This window comes from Schistocerca serialis, chromosome 2, assembly GCF_023864345.2.
Source record: "Schistocerca serialis cubense isolate TAMUIC-IGC-003099 chromosome 2, iqSchSeri2.2, whole genome shotgun sequence".
NCBI classification, from domain to species: Eukaryota; Metazoa; Arthropoda; class Insecta; order Orthoptera; family Acrididae; genus Schistocerca; species Schistocerca serialis.
This window is the reverse complement of record NC_064639.1, coordinates 933,551,810-933,564,477: the sequence shown is the minus strand read 5'-3', so window position 1 is coordinate 933,564,477 and position 12,668 is coordinate 933,551,810.

Genomic DNA, 12,668 nt, shown 5'->3' with positions numbered 1-12,668 from the left:
GATTAAACAAGTGCTTAGCAACTTATGAATTCTCTTATGCAGATTGGGTACGTAGCAATAGGCAGAAATCTTTCTTTTACACTTCTCGGGGCCATAATGTCCCCTGGATAGGTGAGTGTACCATATGAGATATTCAACGTACTCCTCAGGAATACAAACACACCATTACTCCGTCAACATAGATGTACGATGAAATAAAACACCATTGTGTGATTTATAAAATTTCGACAAACGATGATTGGGGTTGTCTTGTAGAAGCTGTTTGACTATCTTCCATTTTCGGTCACTTTCTTGCAGAGTACCCATCTGTCGGCAAAGACGTAGAAAATAACTACGATTCAAGGGATCTTTCATAAGGAGTACCTTGTGATTGGGAATCTGTTCTACAAGTTCCGTAGGCTCCGGCATACCTTCCGGCATGCGTGACAGCGCATCTGCAACGATGTTGTTCTTGCCTTTCACGTAAACAATTTCGAAATTGTACTCCTGTAGAAATAGGCACCAGCGAGTAAGCCTTGGATGATAGAGCTTACACGAAAGGAGAAAGCTAAGAGCTTGATGGTCGGAATACACTTTGATCGGATGGCCATCAATGTAATAATTAAAACGGCGGAACGCTCATACAACTGCCAATCCTTCTAACTCTGTAACAGAGTACGATCTCTCGCACTCCGTCAGCACACGACTGGCGAAACTAACTATCCTAATCTCTTCTTTATCTCTAGTTTTCTTTAGTTGGAACAAACAAGCACCCAAGCCTTGAAATGAGGCTTCACAAGAAATACAGAATTCGGAGTTCATATCCGGATGACTGAGGATATTGCTATTCAGAAGAGCTTGTTTGATTTTGTCAAAGGCTTGCTGAAATTCAGAGGTCCATACCCAATGAACGTTTTTCTTTAATAGATTGTGCAACACTGGACTGTTCATGGATTGATTTGGTATAAAGCGACGAAAGAAAGATGTTAACCCTAGAAACCCTTTTAATTGTCTTTTGGTGCAGGGCACAGGGAAGTTCCTTATTGCAGACAGTTTGTTAGGATCGGGAGAGATTCCCTCAGAAGAGATAATATGACCAAGGAATTTTACTTCCTTTTTTACAAACTTTGATTTCTGTAAATTGGCAGTAACGCCAAAGTTAGCAAACCTCACGAAGATCTTTCGAATCAAGTCAAGATGTTCCTCCCATGAAGTCGAGGCTACTAAGATATCATCGACATAGACAGTTATTTTGTCCAGTAAATCATGACCTAAGACATGGTCAAGTGCGGCAATAAAGACACCTGAACTAATATTCAAGCCAAAGGGTACGACACGAAATTGATATGACCGACCCGCAAAGATAAAGGCCGTGTACTTCCTTGAAGAAGGCGACAACTTCACCTGCCAATAGCTACTTCGAAGGTCAATGGAGGTTAGAAATTTGATACCATAAAACCTTTGCAGTTGCTCCTCCAATGCTTCCGGTCGGGTACGCACAGGAACAATAATTTTGTTGATGTTCCTAGCGTCTAGAACAAGCCTAACACTTCCGTCCTGTTTAAATATAGACAATAATGGGCTCGAATATGGAGAGTCAGAGGGCTCAATTATTTTCCAGTTTAACATTTTGCGGATTTCCTGTCGTACTGCTTCCTTGCGGGATTGCGGAACTGCATAGGTGGTTTTACAGTAGGTGCTGTGGGGCTTAACCTTCATGTCGAATACATAGTTGGCTATGATTCCCGGTTTCTTAGAAAACACATTGGTAAGTTGTGTCAACAGGTCGTATAGTTCCTTCTTTGTCGGTCACCTAAACCGTCAGATTCATTTGCCTTCGTCAGTAATTCTTCATGTGTCGGTAACAAGTCAAAGTCTTCGTCCGCATCTCCTGACTCGCCTAAGTAATTGAAATATTGTTGCCGAGATGTGAGCTTGCGGAGCTTTACTTTATGTTCTTGGCTGGACAACTTAACTTTGGTCCTCATAAGTCGAATCACTATACTCTTATCACTGCATCTGAAAGTACATGTACCTTCATGCAAATCTATGATGACACGATTCTTACGTAGAAACTCCATTCCTAGGAGGCAAGGTACTGACAGATTTTTAACAACTAGAAAAGTACATGGTACGGTGTCTGATGCAAATCTCACTGGTACATGAATTTGTAGCGTCACCTTTTGAACTAGAGAGCCTACAGCTCCGGATACGGTACACCCTTGTACTGGCAATGACAGAATTTTTGCTACAGAACACACTTTCTTATATACACATAAAGACAAAACATTGATATTGGCACCAGTATCTATTATAGCGACAAGTGGTACATCATGAATATGAATCATAGTGGATGCCTGAACCTGGTTTTCCCATAAATCCTCACCATTCAAAACGTCATTCTCCTTCAGCAAGTCATCTCGTAAGTCACAGTCATTGTCATATCGTATAAGGTTGATTTGCCCTCTAATGAAATCGCCCCCAACATGTTCCGCAGCTTCCCCAAGGAGGCAAGAAAAAGAAGCTGCTTTTAGTTTTCTGCATGTTCATTAGATTGAATTTCGCTCACAATTACTTTTGAAGTACCGGGCGGTACGCTCGATACGAAGTTTGCTTCCGTATTCCACCTAAGTTGCGAGCTATTTGTCGGAATTTCAGTCGAGATGGTGTGTGTCGGCGGGTTTGTTCGGGCATAATAGATGCGAGAATTTTGAGGTTCATTATTTTGACTTTGATAGTTGGTAAAAGGTGGAGGACTATTCCTAAAGTTTGGAGCATACTGTTGTTTGTATTGCTTGGAAGGATCTGGAGGATTTCTCCCTTGAGAACAGTGCTGGAATCTAGGCTGGTTACCATACTGCTGTTGACTGTTGGTGTTAATCCAACGTCCTTTTCCATTGAAATTATTATTATTTTGGCGATCGTTATTGTAGTGATAGCGATCATTGTAATTAACTGTTGAATTACCGTATTGCTGTTGTGTTGTCTGGTATATGGGGTGGTACCTGTTTTGATCCTGAAATTTATGTTTCTGCTTCCCGTTACGGCGATAGTAGTTGTTATTATCACACGGAACGTCGTTTCCTTTACTGTTGTTGGGTTGGTATGACATACCTGAGTCTGCGCCTACACCGTGCGGCTGTGCAGTGTGCAGGCCAAGATTACAATTACTCCGCGCACTAGCACGCACGTCTTCTTGAATCATGTCAAGGTTGTCAAGTACTGACAGAAAAGCCTCCGTGTCGTCGTCACTGACATTTACTAACTTCTCCCTGAATGATACCGGTAGCTTTGACTTAAGGATCATAATTACGTCCTTCTTGGAAATGGGCGTGTCCCAACATTGTATTTTTTGCAGGTATTTCTCGAAGTACCTACGGAGACCAGCACTTCTCGTATTAAACGGTTCAGCATTATATACTTCCTTTCTAAGGCGTTGTTGTATGCCTGAACCCCAGAATTTGTTCAGAAATTGCTTTTCGAAGTCAGCGTAATTATTACATCTGTCAATTACTTCTGTTCCCCAGACAGAACCCTCTCCTTGAATGTAACCTACTATAAAGCGCATACGTTGCTTGTCATCCCAGCTCTCAGGAAAAACACCATTAAATGACTTCAGAAAAACCATTGGGTGGATGTTGCGTTTCTCTGGCAGAAAAGGCTGGAAAACGCGGTGCTTGAGAACGCTTTCTTCTTTCATTAGCTCGACAAGAGTTACTTGATCATTCTGGTTGCGTACTAACGGATTCTTATTGCTGTGTCCATGTACAAGTGGAGAGAATTCTACACAAGACACGGGATTATTATTGTATTCATGTTCTGAAGAAAGCAAGTGTGAATGCTCACTTCTACTGTCATTAGGAAAATCATTGACTTGTTGTTTCAACTGCTCGATTTCCTCAGTGAGGTGTCGTTTCCACCCGGGAAGATCTCGGTGAAAAATTCTACGAATCTCTCCTAATTCAGTGAGAATCGTATCTCCTGATGTACCTGGAGCAGCTGAAACTTCAACTGTGGCTGACTTAACGGCTTCTTTTAAGTCGTGTTGAACCTTGTTTTCTATGTACTGTTCCTTAGTCTCGACCCATTCTACAAATTCTGTTCTTATCGTGGAACGTACGTTGGCTGCAGCATCATTCACCTTCTTTTCAATGTTTATTTCGGATAGCGCCTGTGTCAGGTCATTGACCTGGCCTTGCAGAGTGACGACATTGTCTGCAAGCTTGTTTACTTTAGCTCCGACCTCAGCGGATTTTTTTGAAACTTCTGTTGTAACTGCCTGGCAACTTTCGATTTGTACTTTGATGTCTTTGTGCACGTTACCTACTGTGCTCTCACACGCATCTACCTTCTGCAGAATACCTTCTATCCTTTCATTAACTTTAGTACTTTATTCCGAGATATATTCCACCGTGACTGTCCTTATTCTTGCCTCTAAGTTGGCATCAATATTATCTAACCTATTTTTCATTGTACCAATCATGGTGTTCAGGTCAAACCATTTTCGCTCTGTCTCCCGTTCCTTTTCCCTTCCTTTTTGTTCCCTTTCTTGTCTATCTCGTTGCTTTTGTAATTTATAAGCTTCCCTTTCCCGTTTCTCCTGTTCTCTATCACGTTGTTCTTGTAATTTATAAGCTTCCCTTTCCAGTTTCTCCTGTTCTCTTTCTTGAAAAAAAATTCTCATCATTTCAACCATCGAATTTTCTCCCGCTTGCTGTGATGATGATTGCTGTGACGATGCGTCACGCACACCATCATCGTCTACCGTTCTCTCCATTCGCGAATCGGGTCTGCCTGTTCCCGTTCGCGAACGTAGTGGGTATGACTTGACAACAGTGTCATCACCGTCATCCACACTGTTTGTCGGCTTTCCTTTGTCATCTGCCATGTTTATTTTCAAGTTTGTGACGTAACTGCTCAAAGAAATATTTCGCGGCACGCCGATCGTCAACTCTCAGATGCGCGCGCTGATAGTCAAACGTCACACCGCGGTAGGTGACAATTGCAGAGCTATACCGGACAGAAGACAAGATGGCACCTAACTTTGAAAATAAGTGACAAACACCTGCTAGACACTTAATCCAGCTATTATGGCATCCATCTTGTGTTCTTAACCGTAGCAACAATGAAGATGCTAATAATGCTAACAAATAAACTTTGCATGAAGAGATTATCAGAAACGAATTCTAACTACGTAAATAAGCAACTCTGCAAGGAAATAACAGCGATAGGATAAAATGAAGCAGTAAGGAAAGAAATTCCGCAAATCAGTTTTTTTACACAAGACGCGAGATTTTATGCGTAATGAAAACCGTACTTACATCGGTCGTTTCGCGCACTGCTGTTATTTTTCGAATTTTTTTTTTTTAATACTTCCTCGGTTTTGTTCAGTACTTCCTTTACGGCTTCCCGATGTCCACCGGATGATGTCATGAAACAATAACAGAACAGATTAAATTTTTTTTTATCAAGTCCCTGTTCGGGCGCCAGATTTAGTATGATAAAAAAAATTATTATTGCGTTAAATATCGACCAACTGTACATCGGGTGATTGATGATAATTCTGAGTCAACACTCTAGTATGATAAAAGAAATAATGATTATTATTGCGTTAAATATATTTCAATTCTATCAATTTAAATCTGTATTTCATACTAGAATGCCGTGTTCCCAGTTTGGCACAGCTTTGCCACAGGACACACGAAAGCGGTCGAAGACGTCCCTCTTCTGGTCGGCTCCTGATCGTTGTCAGAAGGAGGCTAGTTTCTGATTACGCAAAGACTTCTATTATTTGGAAAAGAACAACCCGGATTTCTTTACGTAATCAGTATGAATTTTATAATTACCTAAGGAACCTTTAACAATGAATAGTAAAAAAAAATTGCATTTGCAGATGAAATCATTAATAAATGGGGCAGCTATGAGTTGTATAGAAGACAAGGAGCGGCCTTCTGTCTACGACCAGGATGCCGCAGTATTCTCTGCTGTAGTAAAGGCTGTTTGACATTTATAAAAATAATATGGCACGGAGGATAAAAGAAGTATAAAGGAAAAGAACAGAATAAGAAGTCTGGTAAACACTAAATATATTCAAACAATTCTCACTAGCAAATTAGGGCTTATTTATAAACAATACAACTTGCTTAATTACTTTTCTAACACTATGGTGCGATCAGATTTCAGCCTGTCCTGTGCTGACTCCTTGGTTAACGTTTTTTTTGTCACAAATTATAGTCACTACTTTTCTCCTTTCGTTGAAGACAATTCTTGCACTGTTCAACACCTCTGATAACAATAACTTGCTGATTTACAGTTTCGAACATGAATTACTTTAATTTTATTAGTTAATAAAGTTGTCTGCACGCTAGCAAGACCGCTCACTTTTTTTAACTTAAAGTCGACCTCCTTTACGTTTTCACATTACAAGCAAAAGTACATTAAAATCTGAAGATCTACAAACGTTTTTTACTGTCATCTTTTATTTAGATCGAACCGGAACGACAGTTCAGCTTCTGTTAAAATGTTTCTTTGACTGCGCAATCGATGTGTTAGCGTCCGCGCTAGATGCGCATCTTTACAGTTATGTATATTATACAAAACAAATGTCTTTCAAAGGGTACTTAAAGCTTTCATAGGACGGAAATACCAATAATATTACAACACCTAAGTCTACTGTCTTTTTGCCTTACGTAGGAAACACGTCAAACAAGATCGGTCGTATTTTACGGAAATACGATGTGAAATGTGTTTTCCGACCTCCATCTAAAATTAGAGCACTTTCAAGTTCCGTTAAGGATGATCATGGACTGCGTAAGGCGGGTGTATATCGTATTCCTTGTAGTTGCGGCATGGCATATATTGGTCAAACTATCAGGACCGTGGAGGACCGATGTACTGAGCATAAACGGCACTCACGATTACAGCAGCCAAATAGATCTGCTATTGCCGAATATTGCTTGGATACTGATCACCGCATGTTATATAATAACACCGAGATATTGACATGCACGTCCAGCTATTGGCACGGTGTTGTTAGGGAGGCAGTTGAGATTAAATTAGCGAGCAACCTCGTTAACAGGGATGGAGGTTTCTGTTTAAACTATGTTTGGAATCCGGCTCTCTCCCATGCCAAAAAACAGAGGGACAGAGTCCATGCTACGTCACCTGCGAATTCATAGTCTCACAATCGATAGCTCCGATTTAGGTCATCTTTGGTGGCAATAGTGTTCAGTGTGTGTGTTATCTCTCCTGCTTCAGTCCGCGAACCGAGGTTTTAAATTTGCATGTACGCCGCCTGTCCGTTGCAGAAAATGGCGGGGTGTTCTCCCGCCGAAATATCGGCGGTCGCTGAAAGTGTTACCTGGCTGAATTCCCGAAAGTTATTTGAAAGTTGTATACGCCAGGAGAAACTCAGGTCTCATAAGCCATCGTTTTTCGCCACGTTTTCTTCCCATAAATCTAATCTACACACTCTTACTTCTTTGTATAAGGTTACGGTACCGTCTAAATCCTTCGGAGCCATATATCTGTAATGGCATATCTTTTACCCCCCCCCCCCTCTTCTCCTTTCAACTTTTCAGGATAATATGCTAATTCTAATGATGAATATGTAGTTGCAAAATCAAACACGCTACTCACTGCAGGACGTGCGGGAGCGCCACTTTCCAGAGGCGATGTAGGGCTAGAGTCTCTACTCTGCAGCCAGTCTGAGAATGTCACTCACTACCTCTGTGCTTAAATTCCGTGAAACGTAAGTGTTACTGACATGCTACTTTAAGAGAATAACGCAAGAGCCAGTATTAGAAATTTCAGAGTTTTCCACAATGCGACACGGCAACTATCTGCATCTGCCTCAAGGCTCTTTTACCGACCAGGTGTCTGAGAGCAAGACGTAATTTTTGACTGGGTCATCGGTGTGATGTACCAGCTTCCATGACTCGCTAACCCAAAACACTTGTGCCAGTGCGAGATGTGTTACTGTCTGGCAATTTATTCTCAGGGAGATAAGAGTTTTGCTTTACCGGGTAGACAACGCCCATTTTCGTCAATGAGGTTTGGACATCCAACACCTGTACGGCCATAAGCTATTTCACTCACTTTGCAAGGACACAAAATAATAGTAATGGCCCTTGCCTTTTTGTGGTGTTTCTGTAGAGCTACAAAGCCCTAACGATCTGTCTTTGTCAACATTACATAAAACAGTAAGTTTATCCGCTATCTGCACAGGAATTTTGTCGAATGCTTTCCTTGTACCTTTGGCGTTATTATATACTCATCGTACCGCTTTACACATGACGTAGACGAAGTCTTTTCAGTGGCAGAACGTTGGACGTCATCCTTAGTAGACCATCATTATATCACACACAGAAATTTATTTAAAAACGAGTGTTTCCGAGATAGTAATTAATGGCATTTTTTTCTCCAACACTTCTTTATTGAGCATAATCACAATTACACACACGAAAGAGACACCCAGTGCTTCACCGTGTTAATCACCTCCTCATCGTCCTCAAGACGTCTTCCACGAATGGCATCCTTTAATGGCTCAAACAAATGGAAGTCCGGGGGGGGGGGGGGGGAGGTCAGGGCTGTAGAGTGGATGTTACATTGTCCAATCCTGTTTTGCGATGTGTTTAGCAGTCCTCAGACTTATGTGGGGCCGAGAGTTATCGCGTTGTAGCAAAACATTGCTTTGGTTGCTGTGGCTTCCAAGTCTCCGGAAACGCGTCTTTAGTTTTGTTAGTGTGTTGACATAAGCTTCTGAATTAATGGTACCACCTCTTGGCGTCGCATCACTGAGGATCACACCTTCACACACCCAGAACCCGGTGATCATGACCCCACCGGTGCAAGCAGTTGCTCTGATTTTTTTCGTCTGTGGAGACTGGGAATGGCACCATTTCATCGACTGTCGTTTTGTTTCGGGCTCAAAATGGTGAATCCAGGGTTCATCACCTGTCAATCGGGACAAGAAGGCGTCCCCCTCAGCTTCAAAACTCTGCAGCAAATCAAGACAAATGTTTTTTCTGTTCGATTTGTGATCCACCGTTAGTCGCCGCGGGGCCCATCTTGCACAGACTTTTCAATTTTCACGAGGGCGGAAAATTCCATCTGCACTTCCTTTCCTGACTGACGGATGCCGCACCAGCTGCCGAATCGTAATGCGTATGTCCTCGCGAATGTCAGCATCAGCTCGCTGCAACGTGTCAGGTGTGACAGCCGTGGATTGTCTCCCCTATAGCTGAAAATCGTGGAGCTCCGCAGAACCGCCTTCTGATGACCTCACCCAGTGCGCCCAGCGATTAACTGTACTTGTGTCGACAACAGATGCTCCGTAGACTTTGAACAAGCGTTTGTGAATATTCCCACAGTTTTTTTCTCTGCAATGAGAAATTCAATAACGACACTTTGCTTCTAACGTACATCACCTAGAGACGCCATTTTGAAACTGTCCTGCAGCTACGCTATCTGTCGGAAGTGAAAACAACTTGGAGCGCTCATTCAGGAGACTTCAAATAATACACACGTAACTTTTCGCATTTGTAGCGTTGTTTTCGGCTGAAAAAAAATGCGGTGCATTACTTTCTGGGTAACCCTCATATTTCCAACGATCTGATAGGAAACCGTGAATATGTTGACTGTGTGATAGTAATGGAAACTGGTACTGACTCAGATATGTCCACGATTGCACAGTTTGAAAATATAAACTAAACGAAACAGAGACGGACATTTTAAGTATGGATAGGAAATTTTATTTCACAAATATTATTGACGTCGCTCTCGGCTTCAAGCAAAATATTCAGACGATTGGGATCTTAGAAGGGCGTCGGTGAAAGGCTGCTGTTTTAGTCGTGAGCTGTCGTAAAATCGCCGTGAGAATCAAGATACGAAAATGTATTTCTGAAGCTGCTTGGCGGTTACAAATCATTAAAACGTCCAAACAGCTAAAAGCGACGTTTCTAGAAACGTTAGGAGAAAGTCCCTCTCAACAAAAATTGTAGCAGAATGAGTCTACGCTTCGCATCTACGAGTGTACGCTACACTTCAACGAGTCTACGCTACGAGTCGGCCACACTACGCAGCGGCGGCTCTACCCACTCCACCCACTATGTCTGCCACGCATCGTCGACCCTGACGACGACGCCTCTGCATGACAGCTCGTCGTGGTCCCTCAGTTCCGACCTGGGTTTTCGGGAGGTTTCCCTTGGTTGTAAGGCGAATGCCGGAACTGTATAGCCCCTCCCATCGATAAAGAGATAATTAATGTAAAGATGAAATTGAGAAATAAATGCTTTAAGCCTAGATGCCTTATGTTCAATTATTTTTGACCACTGTACGTTGAGTAATAAATCACATTACCCATTTACTTTGCCTAAGGCAGGAAGCTTCATCTGTTCGCTTTAGTATGCAAAGAAACAGATTAGTGGACATCTGTGGCTTATGTACGAAGTTCAAGTAAAAAAGACTGAAAAATCACTTAACAAAAAAGACAAGGTTCTAGCAAAAAAGATTGAAAAATAACTTTGCAAAAAATACAAGGTATCAGAGGAAAAAAAAACTGAAAAATAACTTACCAAAAAACACTGAAAAAAATCATTCTTTGTACGTCGTTGGTATAAAAAAATCACTTATTAGCTGAAAAACTATTTTTTTTTTTCGTTGGCTATATTAGGTTTAGATAGGTTTGCCAGATAGGTTTGCTGGCTGATTTGAACGCGGCATTAAGACATACAACACTGCTTGCTATTCACTCAGTTTTTTACAATGTATACAAAGAAAGATGTCTGGCAGGCGGTCTACTCTACACCTGAAAGTGTCCGTTGTGTTTCTTAGTGTTCAGACTGTAGCAAACGCGCTCTTAACATTTTACTGCAGGGGTCGTGCTGTTTCTTATAGAAACGAAACGGACGAACATTTGTGTTTACATTGAGACTGTATAGCTGTGTGACTGTTTACATCTTACCGCTGTGCACTGACAGACTTCAGACTTCGCAATCTATTTGGGGCGCTTAGAAGAACCAGATTCGACCCGCTTTGCTAGCAGTGGAATATCACGGTTATGTCTAGCTATTCTTTACGTTTGGCCAAAGCACGTTGTACAGATTTACATCAGCGAATTCTGCTTGGGTTATGTCTCCTCTTACATGTACGCACGACAGCACGCCATGTGAAAAATATTCGGTACCAATGTGGCAAAATTATTTCACTGTCGTGAATACTGAAGAGTTGAATGTTTTCAGTTACACCATTATTCGTATACTGCATAATGAAAAGTGTGTCACACTAAAACAAAGGAATTATCCGATCTCGAATTGAGATTTAGCTTCATATTAACAACCATTGGTGTTACATTCTAACAAGTCCGAGTGTCGAAATGTAGGATTTCCTCTTACCAGTTTATATAATGTTCAGCTGGTTTACGAATGCCACATCTCACAAGTAATACCAAAGCTAAAACACGCCAACGAACAAGCAGAGCTTCACTGTTCATGAAGAGGTGTTCCATCACCTATACTAAGTCGTGATGACGATTTTCGACCTCTAAGGATAAATACCGCCGTACAGAGGTCTCGTCTGAGTGAGATTTATTTAAAATACCAAGATTATGCTGAAACAAGTCACACGTATGCCATTAACGTATAACTATCCCTATATTTTTGTCTGAAGTGAATTAATCATGCCCAGATATCTGCAGTTCATCTTGTTTACTGCTCGGTTCCGTTCAATACAATTCGTTGATTGGGCTCCTCAGGCATATGGCTAATGCAGCACTTTCTCAGCAAGGAAATCTATTTTGATTTTGATCTGAATTTTAGTGTGGAGAAATAACTAATTTCTAGAAATCGAAGGACCAGCATGATAAATGTAGCTACCTGACGGAGCAGCCTTAAAGATGAGAATACCAAAACATTAATGAAACAGTTGCAGTTTCAAATACACTAGATTAAAAACAAGTAGTTAGTCGAATTTTGGAAAATTTTAAATTTGTGTTAGGTCCTAGGGGACCAAACTGCGTAGGTCATCGGTCCCTAAGCTTACGCACTACTTAATCTAACTTTACCTTAGGCTGAAGACAACACACACAGACTCATGTCCGAGGGAGGACTCGAACCTCCGACAAGAGGAGCCGTACCAACAGTTTCAAGGCACACATTATGCAACAACTGTATATCAAGTACCTTGAGACCTCAACACGCATTAGATCTTTACAGTCCGCCCCAGTAGCTGAGTGGTCAGCGTGACGGATTGCCGTCCTCTGGGCCCGGGTTCGATTCCCGGCTGGGTCGGAGATTTTCTCCGCTCAGGGACTGGGTGTTGTGTTGTGTTCATCATCATTTCATCCCCATCCGGCGTGCAGGTCGCCCAATGTGGCGCCGAATGTAATAAGACCTGCGATATGGCGGCCGGACCTGCCCCGCGAGGGGCCTCCCGGCCAATGACGCCAAACGCTCATCATCATCATCAGATCTTTACAGGATGCAGCCACTGTGATACGCTTCCTTTATTTGAAAAGAATGTTTACGATGCTGCTATTCTCAAGCCAGTGCCGCTTGTCCGTTTGGAAATATTAAATATTCTCATGAGTAGGTCAATAGCTATACAGTTTCGTCATTTATCTAAAATACGTATTTTGCTAAGTTCAGGTTCACTAGGGTAGTAAGATAAAATAATTTGCGTTGCTTAATTAA